Source organism: Mustela nivalis (assembly GCF_964662115.1).
Source record: "Mustela nivalis genome assembly, chromosome: 5".
NCBI lineage: Eukaryota > Metazoa > Chordata > Mammalia > Carnivora > Mustelidae > Mustela > Mustela nivalis.
In genome coordinates, this window is record NC_139024.1 from 68,234,578 (window position 1) to 68,251,016 (window position 16,439).

General features: G+C 39.5%; 1 protein-coding gene and 1 long non-coding RNA gene across 6 annotated transcripts in view; one reads left to right on the forward strand and one right to left on the reverse strand.

Moving 5' to 3' along the window:
* The window catches only part of LOC309865227, a 230,850-nt gene that overhangs the window by 32,607 nt on the left and 181,804 nt on the right, over positions 1-16,439 (reverse strand). For 2 of the 3 annotated variants that reach the window (XR_014311985.1, XR_014311986.1), the window contains exons 4-5: positions 11,762-11,925; positions 6,217-6,379 (exon numbers count right to left, since the gene is read on the reverse strand). This is a non-coding gene — a long non-coding RNA (uncharacterized lncRNA). Of the gene's footprint in view, positions 1-3,525; positions 4,078-6,216; positions 6,380-11,761; positions 11,926-16,439 lie in introns of those variants that run through there. The other variant, XR_014311987.1, reaches the window with a different exon arrangement.
* Positions 1-16,439, forward strand: part of LOC309865225 (uncharacterized protein) — a 112,509-nt gene that overhangs the window by 27,592 nt on the left and 68,478 nt on the right. For 2 of the 3 annotated variants that reach the window (XR_014311983.1, XR_014311984.1), the window contains exon 1: positions 11,920-12,021. The exons of the other annotated variant lie outside the window; for it this stretch is intronic. The gene's annotated coding sequence lies outside the window, so the exon portion shown is untranslated. Of the gene's footprint in view, positions 1-11,919; positions 12,022-16,439 lie in introns of those variants that run through there. 3 annotated transcript variants of the gene reach the window in all.

Sequence of the window (16,439 nt, forward strand, 5' to 3'; positions counted from 1 at the left end):
GTGTGTGTGTATTTTCTGGAGTCTATTTGTGGAATCTGACAACAAATAACTTTTAAAGAATAATGTGCACAGTAACTCTTCATCCCACTTGAATGAGAACACACTGAAATGGCAGTCTGAAAATGTCATAATCTAGTCTTAAAATCAGTCTTTTCAAGACTCAGTTAAAACAAATAAGAAAAGCTTCTTCCTGTCTCCAAAGTCTGATAAGCATCTGGGACAATTTCTTCATAAAGTCTTCATAAAACACATCCCACATCCCCAGATGCTTTCATGAAACCATTCGAGTAAGTGCAGCCATTTTCCTCCTTCTGTTGTTCTGTTCCTTAATACACACACAGACACACACAGACACACACATACATCTGCTCATAGTCCAGAGGTATTTGCTGTACAAACATCTCAATATCCTCATTTTTCTTTATCTTGGACTTGGGCATGCAACATTTTTCAGACTTTTCAATAATGTGCTGATAGTGAATTAGGCCTTTATATGATCTATGGATTATGTTCTTCCAGGAACTCCCAATTTTACTCTAATATGATTCCAGTATGCTGAGAGAGTTATTCCAACTAGAATGTGCTGAAGAGATGAATGTGGCTTCCATGCAGGGCATATTTCAGCTTTTCCCAAATAACATTCTTGTAGAGATTAGAGAATAATCTGGCAGCCAGACCTAGCCAATTAAAACAGTAATTGAAATGGTTGGAAATGTTTTCCTTGGCAAAATTTGATTATTTTGCTTCATTTTGGGTTTCTTTGAATAACAAAAAAACAAAACAAAACCCAAAAAAAGGGTCAATCATAAGACTGTTAATTTATTTTCTTGGTTATCTTTTTTCATCAAACAAAAAAGGATTGCTGTGTAACTGAAAAGAAAAATTGAACACTGTGGTATGGGTTCTCATAGAACCCATAGAACGATTCTTAAGCTAATACCAGTAAATCTATTCTCAGCATAGACTATGTGGGAATTTCTGTTGTGGGTGGAAGGGGTAAGATGAGGGGAATTCAGTAGGAAATAAAAATACACAAGAGACATCCTTGGAAAATGTAAGTTTACTTTACCCAGATCAATAGATACTTAAAAATTGAGACTTTCAACTTGAAGATATTGGAGAAAAAGAATTAAAAAATCAACTTATGTGCTATAATTCTCTTCTCCTGAAATCAGCTGTGTGCTACTAAATTTTTAATAGTCCTCTCTGGGATCCGAGAGCATCTGATTTTTTAGCATTTGCTAATGTCCATGATGCAAACACTTTTTTACCGTGGCTAATTTCAATCTACCAACCCAATGTTCCTGAATATAAGACTTGGAACAAAACATGCACCGTCAGCTCTTGCAAGCCACCATACACTGTTCCAGCACATCACAAAGTGAAGTCATAGTTTTACAAAGAAGACAGATAAGAAAATGCAATCTAGACTAACATTTGGTAAAAATACTGATAAAAGAAATTAGCGGGTGAACATCATCATCTCACAAATTAATGAATCTAAGTTTGGCCGATTGAAATGGTAAGACTTGAGAAAATCCAAATGTTGGAATTGATTTTTTAAAAAAGATTTTATTGATTCATTCGACAGAGGGAGAGATAGAGATAGAGTGATTGAGAGAGCAAAAGCAGGGGAAGTGGCAGGCAGAGGGAGAGGGAGAAGCAGGCTCCCACAGAGCAAGGAGCCTGATGTGGGATTTGATCCCAAGGCACTGGAGTCATGATCTGAGCGGAAGCCAGACACTTAACTGACTGAGATACCCAGGCATCCTTGGTGGAATTTTATTTTAAAAGGAAAACACCTTTTTATGTCAATCCATGCTTCTTCCTTTTCAAACCCTACTTGTAACCTCAAATCCTCTAAAGAAGTCTGAAAATAGGTGGTGTATCTATTTTATCATCCTCTCGGACTTAAGATCAATTCAATTAGCAATAATCGCGCCTCGGATAAACCTCATTGGCTACGATACTGCCACATGCCATGTACTAGCCAGGATAACCCTGCACACTAGAATCATGTGGGGCGCTTCCATAAAGTACTAACTCCTTGATCCCACCCAGGCCCAACTAAATGAGAAGGCTCTGGGCGAGGGGCGCCTGTGGGGCTGTCTGTTAAATGTCTGCATTTGCCTCAGATCATGCTCTCAGGGTCCTGGGATCGAGCTCCACGGTTAGGCTTTCCGCTCAGCAGGGAGCCTGCTTGTCCTTCCACCCCTCCCCCTGCTCATGAGCTCTCCCTTTCTCTCTCAAATGAGAGAAAAAAAAAAAAAAGGCTTTGAGTGAGGCAAGGTACTGACAGTTTTAAAAAAACTCCCCAAGTGTTTATTTTGTAAGCAGCTTTGTAAACAACTACTCCATGTATTTATTTGTCTACATTCTCACTGATAATATTCTGAAGGGAGACTGTAGCCCATCCCATGAAATCATGAACCCTGGCTGGACCAGATATGTGATTTCCTTTTTTCTCTTTTTATTCCTTCTCCCATCTCCTTAGAATCAATTAAAAAAAAACTTTAAGTTTTGGATGGACTAAGAATGTGACACTATTCTGTTGGGCTCACATTTATCCTTACTCTCTCTTTTTTAGATTTCAAATCAAGCTCAGAAATTTTTGAGATAGATTACAGTCACCAGAAGCATGTACTAATTAATAATGATTTTCAATGATCTCAGGACACCCATGCAGAATAAATCACCTTTTTACTTAGAAATGGACACTAATTATACATTTGACTTATTGAATGTTTAACACACAGGATTTATCCGCATATGTGCTGGTATGAATATCAATATATAAAGCAAAAAAAGAAAAAAAGAAGAAGAAGAAATATTCCCACCTTTAAAAAAATGTAAAAAATACATTAAGATATGGGTGAAGCTTTAGTTTTTTTCCAGGAAGGGTGAACTATATGATATTATAACATTATTTTATATGAATTAGTTACTTGCACAATTACTTTCAGGAAAAAAAAAAAATCAGACCATGCAAAAATGAACCTGGCCTATTTTCCAAATGCACAGTCCTCATCATTAGTGGAAGCCTTGATCAAATTTGAGAATCTTGAAAAGACATGCTCTCTATGAATCTTGGAAAGACACACTTCACGTGTAGAAATCTGTGCCACCTCCAGGCATGGCAACGGAGCCAAGAACAGCAAGGAACACAACAAAGAGCAGCTGTGGCTCTTCACATGTGTGGTACCATTCGGCTAAGGCCCAGGATATTGTATCATTTGTCCAGAGGGTGCAGCTGCACCAGCTGGCAGACTGGGGAAGGTGGCATAAACACAGAAGGCAGAAACTGGCAGCAAGCCTCACCTCTCCCCACGCTCACTCCCTTTCTGCAGCACTGCTCTGGGCCATGTGCACAGAGGCAGCAGCATGCGGGCAAAACCTCTACTCTAATTCAGCCAGAGAGCAAGGGTCATCACTCAACTCTGTCCGTGGTTGGTCTTCTGTGGAGGTCTATCTGAAATGAAGTGTATTAGTTCACCTGTTACACCACAAACTACCCAAATACAGAGGTTTCAAACAGCCATCATTTATTATAATTTACTCCTATGTGAGCAGAATGGGGTTCAGAGCATCAAGCTTGGGCTTGGCCGTATGGCTTTGTTATTCGCTGTGTTTCTGCAGATTGACGGAGGCAGCTCTGGCCAGTGGGTACGTTTTCCGGGACTGAGGCTGCAGGGGCAAGAGCAAGCTGGGAGGAAGCTCCTCACACAGCCACGGGAGAAGAGCAAGGGTGCCAGGGGAAGCCCAGAGCCTAGACTCAGAACTGGCAAACTGTCACTTCTGCTCCTATGCTATTGACCGAAACAAGTCATATGACCGAGTTCAAATTCCAGCAGTGAAGAACTGCACTTTGCCCTTGAAGAGACCCTGACAAAGGCATAGACACAGGATGGAATAAGGAATGAAGTGTCCAACGGACAATCCATCACATAAACCTGCCAGTGTTTGTGGACAAGAATAATGAGAATGAGAATGGTGATGGCGATGCTGACCATACTGCACATGGCGGTTCAGAGCGGTTTCTGGAGCTCTTCTGCCAATGGCCCGCCTCAGGGCTGCCAGCTGCAATAAGGTGGTTGGTTAAGTTTCTAGGAACTTCCTGGGTTACCCCAAGGTCACAGAGGCTTGCTCTGACCCTCACTCCTCCAGTGAGTTTTTTCAGTGCTTAATTCCCTATGTGAAATCCTCTGGCTGAAGTAGCAAGTGGACTACTCTTGATTAACCCTGACTGTTTGAGGCGATGAGTACTGAAAGCTTATAAATATAGAGAAGTGTAAACACTGATGGCAAATTTGTCCAAAATAGAATGATTATGTCCAAAATATTCCCAGAAGTTAAATATCTATAAACAAAAAGATGATATGTTAATAACAGTAATTTAGACTGTAAAGTACTGTTAACAAATAGGAGGATATTGGCTAGGCAGATTTGTGAAGTTACAGAAGAAAAAGTATTCTTTACCTTGCAAAAATGAGAGAAGGTTCTTCTTTTTTTTTTTTTTCAAGATTCTATTTATTTATTTGTTAGAGAGAGAGAGCAAGTAGCGGGAGCAGCAGGCAGAGGCAGAGGGGGAAGCAGGCTCCCCACTGAACAAGGAGCCCAATGTGGGACTTGATCCCAGAACCCTGGGATCATGACCTAAGCTGAAAGCATATGCTTAACCAACTGAGCCACCCAGACATCCTGAGAGAAGGTTATTGTTGAATCTATGTTCAAAATATACATTCAGGAATGTTTTTGGAAAACAGTCATCATTATTAGAATTAAAAACTACATGTGTCAGTCTCAAATCACTTAGTGGTACTCAGTCAAGCAAAACAAATTTGGAAAACAAAACTCATTCATTTTCTCTCTCATTTGTTTGGTAATTTTTTCATGACAACCAATGACTGCCAGACAGTATTTAGATACTGCAGAAACAGGAGCGAACTAAGCAGACAAATCCTAGCCCTCAGAGAACTTATTTTCAGTACTGAGATACAGACAATAAAGATGTTGAATAAATACATTATGCAGGATTTTAAAAGAACTTAGTATAAAAAATAAAGTGGATGAAGAATTCTAAAGTGTAAGCTTACAATTTTATTGTTTAATTTAATTTTTTTCAAGTTTTTATTTAAATTTCAGTTAGTTAACATAGGGTGTAATATTAGTTTCAGGAGTACAATATAGTGATTCAATACTTCCATACAATAACACCCACCGTCCAGCATGATAAATGCAATCCTTAATTCCCATCACCTATTTGAAGCTTGCAGTTTTAAACTGGGTAGTGAAGGTAGGCTCTACTGAAAAAGTGATATCTGACTCAAAACTTAAAGTAGCAAGGAACAAGGATGCCTGGGTGGCTCAGTTGGTTAAGCATCTGCCTAGTGGTCAGGTCCTGATCCCAGGATCTTGGAGTCAAGCCCCACATTAGGTTGCCTGCAAAGTGGGGAGTCTGCTTCTCCCTCTGCTTCTCCCCTCCACTCATGCACTCTCTCTCTCTCCCTCAAACAAATAAAATCTTAAAAAAAAAAAAAAAGTGGCAAGGAACAAGTCATGCAGATAATGGAGGTGAGAATATTCCAGGTACTGGAAACTCTTTTTGGAAAGAACCTGAGGCAAGAATGTGACTGATATGTTGAAGGAAGGAAGAAAGGGAGGGAGGGAGGGAAGAAGGGAAAGAAAGGAAGGAAGGAAGGAAGGAAGGAAGGAAGGAAGGAAGGAAGGAAGGAAGAAAGAAAGAAGGGAAATAGCTGATGTAAGGGTTAAATTGAGGAGGTAGCTAAATACTAACAAAAGATCTAGGTATTTCTAGTTTTTTGGATTTTTTATGTTTTATTAATTTACTTAGCTAATTAACCAGCTAGGTAGGTAGCTAATTTTAAGGAGATAATATATGCAAATAGTAAATTTTCAGTAGTACAAAGGAATGCATTGGGAAGTAAGCCCTGCACTTCCCCTATCCAGAGATCCCAGCTCCCACCCCAAAGGAAACAATGTTACTAGGTCTTCTGTGTATCTTTCCAGATATTTAATGACTTTTTCCGGTATACGCCCCCAAGTGAGGTAATTTGGAAAAGCAGAATGTATCTTTGAGAGAGATCTGGATAAAGTTTTCTCTCATAGATGCACCTTAGTCTTTGTGCTATAATTATAGGTCCCCAATGAGCATGGCAGCCCAAGTCATGCTTATCCCAGATGGGTGGGGTGGCCTACCTTGTGACGTCGCCAAGTCACCTCAAGAAGAAGCTACCTGTGTATGGCCACGATTTATTTTGAGAAGATTCCGTGACTGTCATTTCTTGTGTCATTTTCTCCCAAGGATAAGGAGTGATTCACTTAGCACTTGAAAACAGGTGTAGTGAAGTGAAAAAACAAACTGTAAGACAAAAAAGTAAAGTAAAATATTAATAAAGTAAAAAACAGATGGAGAACTTCTGTGTTTCACCAATGGGTATGGCAAGGTGACAATAGGTTCTTTGTTTGATAAAAGTGTGAAGGTGCGGGGTAATCCAATATTTTCCTGTAAATGCAGCCAAATTATGTGTCAGGCAGGTGTGATGACCACCACACTATGGAAACCAGCCAAATTATGTATAATGTATACTTCAGACTTTCAGACACTTTCCTTGCAGGTAAACAAGCAGAAATCCATAAACTCCTTGTATGTCTCTGATATTACAGTTGGTCTGCTATTTTAATATGGCCCTCACAGTCTCATTCTGCTCAATGAGCTCTCCTGTGTCATTTTCAGAAAGTGTTAGGAAAATGCTATATGATCATTGTATCTACTGCTCTAATATTAGTAGGATAAAGAAATAAATGCTTTATTCTTCAGAAAGATCCTTATGATCCAAGCGTTTACCAACAATGGCAACAAACTCCTTATGGGGCGCCTGGGTGGCTCAGTGGTTAAGCATCTGACTTCAGCTCAGGTCATGATCCCTGGGTCCTGGGATGGAGTCCCTCATCGGGCTCCCTCAGGGTCCTGGGATTGAGTCCTACATGAGGCTCCCTGCTCAGCAGAGAGCCTGCTTCTCTCTCTCACTCTGCCTGCTGTTCCCCCTGCTTGTTTGCTCTCTCTCTCTCTCTGTCAAATAAATAAAAATATTTTTTAAAAAGCCTCTTTACCATTATTAGTGCATAAATTTCTTGATCCACATAATCCCAGGAAGATGCTAAATTAACCACCACCAACACCATCATCATCACCAAAAGATGAGGGTAAGAAACCAATTGAATTTAACTTTGGGTATTTTTTGTAAAGTCTATGGCAACATGTCTCACTAGAATGTAAGTTCCATGAGATGATGCCTATTTCCATGAAGTTTAGACCTGTGCCTAGCCCTCATGTCAGGGTTAATTTTATGCATCAACTTGGCTAGGCCATAGTACCCAAATATTTGGTGAAATGATCTTGGGGATGTTTCTATAAAACTTTTTAAAAAAGTAAAGCTAACATTTAAAACAGAAGCCTTTGGGAAGGTAAATTATCTCCATAATGTATGTGGGTCTCATCCAATCAATTAAAAGGCTTAATAGAAAAAAGACTGACCTGTCCAAGCCAAGGAGCAATTCTGCCAGCAAGACTAACAGACTCAAACAGTAACCCTTCCCTGGGTCTCCAATCTGAAGGCCTATCCTGCAGACCTTGGACTTGCCAAGCTTCCACATCATCTAAGCCAATTCCTGAAAATAAATGTCTCTATATAAATGTAACCAGTAAGATATATACACATCTAGGCAGTTCTGTTTCTCTGAAGAACCCTGACTAATACAATTGGTTCCAAGTAGCATTTTTTGAATGAATAAATGAATGAATGAAATACTAATTCATGACCAATGTATGTGTGTTTCTTTGGTGGATATGTTTGGCATGTGTTCAAATATTTTATTTCAAAATAATTTTATTTCAAAATAATCCTTACAACTCTTATTGTACAAACTCCAGAATTTAGAAGTAAAATTTAACTGTTAGAACTCTTGCCACTATTTTCCTGATAATCTAAACTGATGGTATCCGGCTTTCTCTATTGGTAAAGGAGAGGAATGATTGCTTTATTTTGAATTACACCACTCTGTTCTCGACACAGTAAAATTGTCAGAGTTTTAACCAATCTCTAAAATCCAATCCGAAATATTATCTTCTAGAAAATAGTCATTACATAGCACTAGATTTTCTCTGATCTGCTGGACATAAACAGCTGTTTATAGCTACCAGGAATCATTGATCATCAAGTGAACACTAGGTATATAATGCATAGCTCATAGTTTATCTGTGTCTACAGAATCAGCTTCAACACACACACACACACACACACACACACACACACACACACACACAAGTGCTCATGTACCAAAATGCATTTTGTTGCTTTATCTGAAAAGAACAGCAATGAGAGCAAGGCCACAATGGTCTTTTCACTAGGCTGAGCTGATGCCTATTTTTCGAACAGGTTATCTCTAGAATTAAAATGTATGGTTAGCTTGTACTAGTATTTCCAGTCTCCTCATTCCAACTTGTTTTTTCTTAACTTAAAAAATGACCTAAACTCCATTTTCTTTTACATTCCATGCATTGCTTGCCTCCCCTGACATATGTAAACCATCATAAAACTCGATTACTAGCTTTCTTGTTTTGTTTTTCAAAATTGTTACCTAATCTAATGCACATATACTATTCTAAAAGGACCTCTGGACCTAGCAAAATCTCATTTAATGATACACACTTCAGACTTAATCTGAAGATACAAATCGATTAACCTCAGTGAAGACTTTTGAGAAAGAAGTCAATAGAGAAGTCAATAAAGATGCCTGAAATACAAGTAACAGCCTCCCAAGACAGGTAAAGAGAAAACTGCATTTATTCATGGTCTATTTGGCACCTTCTCTTATTTGTACCTTAATCTTCCACTGCTATTGTCCAACATGGACTTCCTTTCTCAACATAATCAATCTAGACCATGTGGGCTTACTATAAACATATAACCTTCTGTACCGTGCTGAGATTCAAGATATAAGGCTGATGTACTCATTGGTTCTAATGGGTTAATACTTTGACCCTGCCAGGGGTCAAAGAGTGTTTTAGAAGTTATGGCTTAATCTGAACAATGTGGTTCATTAGTTGAAATTTTAGTTTCCCATTGATCAACAGAAAAAAAATCTAGGATAAAAATTGGCTTTTGGAACCCCCTAAGTGCCTACTCAGACTTCATGGGGGGTTTACTAAAATTATGATTTTGCTAGACACCCAGCAAAGAATCTAGAAAGACCAAAACAGGAGAGAAGACAGATATCATAATATTAATATCAGCTTTAGGGGAGAATTTTATCATTTAATATAATTACTGGCTCCTTAAGTTCTTCATAAGTAAATGAATCTGAGAGGAATGACTTCTGATCAATAGTCGGACTGAGGAGGCACTTCAAATGTAGCTTCCATGTAGGAACGATTCAACTGGATTCCTCTGTAAAATGGATAGATTACCCTCCAAAAGGCAGGCAGGAGGAAGGAAGAGGAAAGGAAAGGAAAGGAGAGGAGAGGAGAAGAGGAAGAAAGGAGGGAAAAGAATTTATATCTTAGAAATTAAAGCTGCTGGAGGTCTTCTAAAATCAATCAGCATTATCCTTTTAAGGAATTGTAAAAGAAGAGGGGGTAAAATTAGGTTAAATTTTGCAGTTGTAGAGATGAAATAGAACTTTTTCTAAGAGAAGTTAATAAACTCAAGATTAGTTATTAAAATAAATTCCTTCATTGGAAAGATGAAACGTATGAAAGGGATTTATTTGGGGAGTTGCTGCGTAAAGCCTCTGATGTTGGGCGAAGTGAAGGAAAATGTTGGATCTTGAGTTTAATTTTTTAATTTTTTTAGTGAGTAGAAATGAACTCATCTCAATAGCATTTCCTCTTTTGTATTTGCTTAAGCTATTCTTCTAAATTGTAATATTTAGCCCTGCCAATTCCCAAAGATTCTCATATTTCTGTCTCAGTGCTGCTCATGAAGTAAACAAAATTCCTACCAACTGGAGCTACATCTTAAGTTGATTTATACTATTGGTAAAAACTATGGTGGAGTAAAAGCACATGGTACAAGGAGCCAAGAGGGTCCCCGTGGTAGACTCAGCTCTTCTTGCTGGTTATCTGACAAGGACCCTTCTGTGCCTGGGTTTTCTCCTCAGCAAAATGAGGGAGATGTAATAACTAACTCCTCACTGATCTTCCAAACAGCAGAATTTGTCTGTGTTTTACAAAAGTAGTCTGGTCCTGAATAACAATCTTAACAGCAGTGAGAAATGCATGGAGCCACTTTTCAACAACTTCAACACACTTGTGTCTTGAACAAATGTTTGGCAATCATATAAATTTGTGCCCCATCTTCAGTCAGAACTTCATCTTAACCATTCAAATATGCTCTCACAGGCGAATCTTCGAGATTCTCCCCAGGAGGCAAACATCCCAAGTTCATCTGTAACCTTAAGGCCAGAAATGGCTTCCTTCCTTCTGGTCTGAGGTGCCTGGCTGGATTTTCAACTTAATGTCATGTCTTCTATCCTTAGCAGGGAGGGAATACAGTGGGGCTGACCATTTACATGCTATCTATTATTAATCTGAGCCATGGTAAATTTGTTTGTACTACAGCTTCTGTGGTCTTACACTGCATTCCAGTGAAATGATAGAACCTGATCTTCAAATGGAATGTTCTCTCGCAGGTTTAAAATGACCGGATGATAAAGCCAAACAGACTGGCAAGAATACCGTGCAGTTCTTGATAGGGGACACAGGGAAGGACATTGTTTCTCTCACTGACCAGTCTCCTAGCAGCCTAATTAATGCACAGTGGCTCTTGATATCACACTCTCTAAAAACCCAAACTTGGAAATATTAAATCAATTCTTCTACAATGAAATATGAACTCGGGAAATTGTGTTTTTAAATGGTAAAATTTCTAGTAGTCTCCAGTGCTTAAAAGAGACAGGGTTTTTTTCTTCGCCCCTAGAGAGAGCTCCCGTGAGCAGGAGCAGGGGGAGAGGGCCAGAGGGAAGAATCCTCCAGAATCTCTCCAGAGAGAGAATCCTAAGCAGGCTCCATGCTCAGTGCATAGCCAGACACGAGGCTCCATCTCAAGCCCTGAGATCATGACCTGAGCCAAAATCAAGAGTCAGATGTTCAACCGACTGAGCCATCTAGGTGCCCCCCCCAAGGAGACAGGAAAATGTGGTGAAAGAAAACATAACAATATTGTGTATCCCCACCTCCTGCCTTCTAACAGGTGAGCTCTTACGATGCCCATTCTATAGACAAGGCCAATAAAGTGGAACAGGAACCCTATCAAAAAAGAAGGCAAGAGGCAATGCTAACAATAGAAGCTATTTAAGAGGGAATAGCACGAGATGTCGAAAAGATGGTGAACACTGTTTTTCTTTGCTGATACCCAAAAAGTAACCAGAAAGAGCTTATCCCTTTTCCCCCTCCTCTTGAGTTGTGCTGCTATCCTGTGAGAAGTGTGGGGGAGGGCAAAGTGGTATTCCCCGAGGACGGGCTTTCCCAGCCTCCTCCAGAGCAGTCCAGGTTTGTGAATCAAGGCCGGGGGTGGGCCCAGCAGTTTTCCTTTCCCCACGCAGGCCATGATTAAGAAGGCATCTGTCAACAGAGACTTTCGGCTGTATTTCCAGCCCAGCTTCCTCCCAACTGACTCAGCCAGTGATGCCACAATCTAATGTTTATGACCTAACAGTCGATCACCATGGAAGGAGCACAAACCTTAGACTGTTGAGGAGTAAATCCAGTGTTGAGATGCTGGACGGTTTCGGAAGAGGCCAAAGAAGACCCTTATTCATCAAGACCACATGTGAGGACCGAACACCATATTCCTCATGTGGGCACTTCCACTGCTTGCTAAAACTGCCATGTGGATGTCTTCGTGCCTATTGGAGGACCCAAAATAAGGACTTTGGGTGACCGAGTACAAACAAATGCCCTGGCATTTAGAAACGAAGAACAAGAAGCCGAAGGGAAAATGTGTATGTAGCCATTTAATGAGGTTTGGGTGACAAGTTCTGTTTCCTTACCTTTTTGCCAGGGTGTGGCAACAGTTTTAAAAGAGAAAGAAAATGTGCTGAATGCCAGGAAAAGACTAAGATCCCCCCAAACTCGACCTTGCAAACAGTGCTGCTGGTATATTCACAAGCCGGGAGTATCAGGATATTTCTGGTTGACTTTCTGGTTATTCCGGGTGCCCCCACCCATAAAAATAAAAGCCAAATGAAAAAACAAGCCAACGGCATAAAATAACTGCTTTTTAGTACAGATCATTGTCTCAAATGCTGTAAATGGCAGGAGGTCTTGGCACAGATGTGGTAACTGGATGAGGACAGTGGCGTGGTCAAGGTGAAGTGAGTCTGCTTTCCTGGACTGCCCTTCCCAGACTAATAATCAAAAAGAGCTGTCCTTCTCCAGCTCCAAACAGCCGAGTACGAACAGTGTCTCCCAGTAGTGCTTGCGGCTTACAAGTAATGTGAGAGTCTTTTTATAACTGTTGAGGTTTAATTTAAAAGGAAGCTCAGAATCAGCGGTAAAGGGAGGGGAATGTTGTGAACTAAAGACCATCTGAAATGGGGAAAATCATAAATACCAGAGTGTCTGATTATGTGAGCGTCTCTTGAAGTCGAATAATGAACCTTCTTCATGTTCTGCTTTTCTGGACTTGGCTCTCTCTGACAAATTTGCAGGCATCAGGGTCTGTCTGGAATTCATTCCAAGTTGGAGGGATATTTTTTCCCTTGACATTTTGCAGCTGAGACAGCCCTGAGCAGGAAGCTGAGGAGCGTAACATTACCAAATATGTCCTTTCTCCTGCTCTTATATTTTATTTCCACAGGAAAAGAAGGCAGAAGAGGGCCAGTGGGAGCTGGCCAATGAGAATCCGGCCACAGGGGTGGCCTTTACGGGAGGTGGGGAAATTGATCAGATGCCAGTTTTCACCAAAAAAGAGAGACTATTCTAGGTACCACCCGTTGAAATGTGTGCTCTGCTGGAGGAGACGTCTGACCGTTTCCTACAAATCGCCCAGCTATTCCAGTGGAATTACTTATCACCACATCGGTCTCATTTTCTCATGTAGGCCTTTGCTAAGAAAGCAGGTGTGCGGTATATTGCTAACATGTCTGTGCCTTTGACCAGATCACTTCACCTTCTGGGGCTTCAGATGCTTTATTGGTAAAAGAAACACTTGGATGTGATGATTTCCCAGATCTCTCCAGGTTCCCCAAACTAAAGTCTGTAAGCTAGTTTGATCACATGCCTCAATCACTAAAATATATTTGAATATCCATCTAGTTACATGTATATGTATATGCACTGCTTTATAAGTATATTATAAAGTTACAAAATATATAAAACATATAAAATACAAATTAAAAAGGAGACCAAATATGTAACTTCTAGTATTTTCCCTCCAAACCTCAATAGTTTCTCTTACGCACTGCCCGGGGTCTCTTAGATCATGGCTCCAGGCCCCTTTTCAGTTCTGTTTTTTTTTTTTTTTTTTTAATGGGTGTAAGACATTAAATCATCATTTCCACAGGGGCTAAGAGAGAACATAGGTCAGTAAAGTGACTGCAGGTTACATACCCTTTGCTTGCATATTAAATACATAAAGTTTTTTATTATTTTTAAGACATTTTTAAATTTTTTTACATTTTTAAAAAGATTTTATTTGACACAGAGACAGAAAGCACAAGCAGGGGGATCAGCAGGCAGAGGGAGAGGGAGAGGGGGAAGCAGGCTCCCTGCTGAGCTGAGAGCCTGACTTGGGGCTCCATCTCAGAACTAGGACCTGCGCAGACGGCAGATTGCTTAACTGACTGAGACACCCAGGCACCCCCCAAAAGTTTTTTAAAAACATAATCTTCTTCGGTTAATCTTATACTACTTCTAAAAGAGAATAGTTACAGAGAAATTACTTTACTGAGGAAAACAGCAATGTGAGTTTATTGTAAATGGCAATTGACAATCTTGAGTCAGGGAAATATTTGAGAACAGGAGAAATTGCGGTAATCTGGAGTGTGTCTGTTGTGTCCAAAGACAGAAGCTGCTCTTCAGCGCAGCGAGCTTTCATCACCCAGAAAGGGAGGCCTAGTGCTGCCAAATGTGATTTTTCAAAAGAATTGAGATACACAGATTTTAATGTGAAATTAAGTTAATTTCTCAATTAAAGTTGCTCAAAAATTTTAGAGTCAAGCATAAGATGAACTCTCCTCAGCTAATGGGCAGGGCCTTGGGGATCTCTGACCTAATATTCAGCTGATTTAGCTCTGTAATTTTTGTGACAATATTGGCCCTGTATTCAGACATCCAAGTCTCCGGGCAGGGTGGTTATGTATGTGTAAGAGAGAGAAACATGAAATGGCATTTCATTAAGATCATGTTTTTCTCTCACCAGCTTTTCAAAAGGGGTCACTTCTTGGATACTTCTAAGGTTGCCCCATCAGACCAATAATCTATGTTTTTTTAGTCATAAAAATAAGAAAATATTACATTGTTCCTGATACACCTGCTGCTTTTGTATATGGAAATACCATAGAAAAAAAGTATTATCTTAAATTGATCAGAGATTGCCAAACTTTTTCACAGATATTTTTCAGTCAATATGGAAGGCCTGTGGGCCGTTGTGGTTGCTGTTGCAAAAACTCAGTTCTGCATGGCTGTGTGAAAGCAGCCATAGACAATACTTTGCAAACAAATGAGCCTGGCTGAGTTCCAATAAAACTTTATTTACACTAACAAACTGTGGGCCAGATTTGGCCTGTGGGCTGCAGTTTGTCAATTCCCATATTAAATCACAAGCTCTTCTAGGGTGTAACCTATGTCTGATTCAACTCTGTTATCTTCAGTCCATGCAATCCTGGCCCAGAGGAGGTGTTCCATGAATATTTGCTAAAATAAATTGAAGGGTGTGGAACTTAGCAGTTTATGACAATTATAATTAACTTTCCATTTGGGAGATAGAAAACCCACAGTAGGGTTGATGGGCTGTGTCCACCATGAGGCTTACATCAGCATATGAATTCCCTTAGGGAATCTATGGCTCATCCAAATGTTCTGAACAAGGAAAAGAGGTTTTCTGTCAGGCTAATGAAGCAACCTGAGATCCATACCCAGACTGAATGATCAAAGAGCAAGAGCCAGAGAAGACCCTCAGAATTTCATGGATAGGCTTCTTCCAGATTTTTCCTCAACTCTTCTTTTTTAGCAACTTAAATGACCAAATACCAGGTGTCTATTGTGCTCTTACACTGTAGTGCCGTGCTTCTCAAAATTCTGGTCATGACCCACTGGGCACACACTAAAATGTTTCCCAAAACAATTCTTACTCTTCCCCCATTTCTAAATTGTTTTTAGGAACTGAGGTATAATTGATGTATAACACTAGCTTCAGGTACACAACATCATTGTTCAGTATTTGTATTTATTGTGAAATGATCACCATGACAAGCCTAGTTAACAACCACCAATGTCAGTTGTCATAGAGTTACAAAATTTTCCTCCTGCACTGAGAAGTTTTCAGAGCAACTTTCTTTGCATCTTTCAAATATGCAATGCAGTATTATTAATTAGATTTTCCATGCTGTACATTACATTCTTTATGATTTATTTATTTTATAACTAGAAGTTTGTGTCTTTTGATCCCCTTTACCCATTTCTTCCATTTCCCAACCCTGAACTCTAGCAAGCACCAATCTGTGTTCTGTATTTGTGAGCTCATTTGTTTGTTTTTTTTTAGATACCTCATATAAGTGAGATCATAGATTAGTCTTTCTCTGACTTATTTCACATAGCATAATGCCTCAAGGTCTGTCCATATTGTCACAAATGTCAAGATTTCCTTCTTTGTGGCTGAATATTATATATATATACATATATATATATATATACACACACACACACACACACATATTTTTTCTTCATCCATTCATTTTATTTATCCATTCATCCACTGATGACACTTAGATTGTTCCCATATCTTGGCTAACTCTTATGCTTATTATGAGTAATTCACTGGGATAGCCTCTGTTTATATTTGATTTATTTTTATCATGGGTCAAATTTTCTAAATGGATTTTATCACCCACTAGATAAGGCATTTGGTATGACAATCATAGAAACATTCAGCTCTTATTCTAAAGGGATTTACACACTAACTGGAGAGATAAGGTACATCTGGAGAACAGAGTAACAGGAGATAAGTTAGAGTATCTGTAGCACTTGGAGCTCTTCACTGGTAGTAGCTAGAGTTTTAGAAACCATAGATGAGCGGTGGTATTGGTCTAGGCTAGAGGCTTGACACATGAAAAATTTATCTGAAAGGAGGAGTGGGGGAGAAATAAATAAATTGGGATAAGGCCTCACTTTAAGAAAAAAAAAAATAAATCTTCCAAAT